Source organism: Pinus tabuliformis, chromosome 4_1, assembly GCF_031772625.1.
Source record: "Pinus tabuliformis cultivar Carrire ecotype Pingquan chromosome 4_1, CPIR1, whole genome shotgun sequence".
NCBI lineage: Eukaryota > Viridiplantae > Streptophyta > Pinopsida > Pinales > Pinaceae > Pinus > Pinus tabuliformis.
Window position 1 is genome coordinate 198,095,297 of NC_142303.1, and position 2,197 is coordinate 198,097,493.

The 2,197-nt window shown below is 41.9% G+C and overlaps 1 pseudogene; it reads right to left on the reverse strand.

The window, feature by feature from the left end:
• Positions 1-378: 378 nt before the first annotated feature.
• LOC149174902 (uncharacterized) lies at positions 379-858 on the reverse strand (annotated as a pseudogene).
• Between the last annotated feature and the right edge of the window lie 1,339 nt (positions 859-2,197).

Consider the following 2,197-nt stretch of genomic DNA (forward strand, 5'->3'; position numbering starts at 1 on the left):
TCGTGGGGATTGATCCTCCAACCCCTGAAGCCATAATCAATTCTATATACATCCATTGCAACGGTTGTAATGCAAAAAATTGCATGTCAGCCCAAATCCAAGAGGACTGCTTATTGTTTTCAAACTCACAGGTCTTGACTATTGGAAAGAGTCATCGAAGAGATTTGTCTTCTCGCAGATGGATTTTAACACTGCCATGCAATTTTTTTTTGGGAAAGGGTACTATAGATCATAGCCGACTCATCGACGTGGCCTTTAGCGATCTGTGAAATGTCTTGGACAAGGAGATCTAGAGTGATGTTCTCCACCATGGTGCCTACGATGAGAATGGCAGTGGAGAAGGTCTAGGAGGATGCATTGGAATTTGGAAAGAATAAGTCACGGGGGCGCTGAGACCTGCAAAATCAGAGGCCTTGAGATATGGGGATGCATCATGCCTGATGAAGGGCCTCCAACTCCTCTGACGGGACCAGCTAAGCTCGACTGCACTTGAACAAGGGGCACTGTCGGAATTCCTCTCACGTTGTTATGCCTAAGCCAGGGCCTACCTAAGTTGCGACAATAGTCTTGTGTCATGAATCATCAGCGGGGGCAGACCTTTGATAGTCATGGTAACCACTTCTTCTCTATGGAGGAGGATGAGGCCGAGGGTTTATCTTTGCTCACACTCTTCTTTCATGTCTATTCCGACTCCTTCTTTGGTAGAAGTCTTCTAAACTCTTCACAATCCCCCAAAACCAAATTCATGTGGTGATTGAATGCCTTGAATTTTCTAATCAGGTGACGCTCGTCGTGGATCGTTACCCACATTTTGTAGTTTATGTATTGCAACTCCTATAATCTCTTTGATATCGACATTGTGATTGCGACCACCTCTGGTAGAGAAGGAAGGGGACGATGATGAAGTTCATTCGACCTTCCTGTGATGGGATACAATGCTAGACCCTAATGCTGACAATGATTCAGATGATGGATACGATTTCACTGTTGCTCGCTTGGACAATGGAGCTGCTAATTCTCGCATTCTTAAAATCAAGGTCGATGTTGTTGGAGTTGAAATTGCCTTAAAACTGAGGCAATTTTCAATACAGTAAATGAATAGAAGATTAGCAGTCCACTTTCCCCTACTCTTCTTGTTTCCTACAGGAGGAAAAAAGAAAAAAAAGGGATGGCCATCAGATGGGGCAATAGTGGCACCTTGATTTGGAATCACAGAAATTGAAACAAAGTTCAGCGGAATTCGAGTCTGAGACAGTCTTCAAGAATATCAGCGCAAGAATGACATCATAAGCCAAACTATGATAACAAAACCCTAAGGCATGCGGCATTGTGGCAACCATCGGTAGACATGATTTGTGAAAATAATGTGCTTTTGAAGACCATGGATGAGCAGCAAGTGAAAGAAAAGAAGGCTAAACCCTTTGAAACCCTAATTGCCATGGAGTCATAAACCACTCTGATACCACTGATTTGCATATTGGGGGGAGGACCCCAAGATCCATAAACTGATCTAGATCTTGAGGGGGAGGGGGGGCAAGATATGAGTAATTTCCACACCAAGAAAAGAAGTAAAGTAAACCCAAACCAAAAATTAAATCAGTAGCTAGCTTTTATTAGATCAACAAATGACTGTTGCAACTACATTGTGCTTGATGATCTGTCCTCTTACAAAAAAGCGGCTCATTAGTTATAACATTTTTAGTTACATTACCATTGGTAAATACCATGGGCGGGTTTCCATTCAGACCATGGATCATGGGAGGCCATACTTCATTATGGGATTTTCCAAGACTTCTAAACAACATGATGGTATCATGGTGGTAGTGGATAAGTTATTTCTTTAATTATACTCATAAAACAATAGACATAGCCCAGATATTCATAAAAGAGTTTGTTATAGGAAATTTGTCACATCTAGTCAATAGGCCTGAAAATTGGATCAATCAATATCCATGAACATGTTGTCATCATCCCTTCACAAAGCCCTAAGCATGACCTCTCCAAAAAGTTCGAGTTTCTAGGACAAATTGCTCAAAAAATTGTTTTTAGCCCCAATGCACCTTGCCATCTTATCCACTCGCATTCAACGCATGTTGCATGCTTTTCCATCTGCACTGGTCAACACATGTTTCCCCCTTCTACAGGCGCGCTAATTCTAGATCGGGAAAATAAAAAATAATTCTCAAGCTTCCAAGGT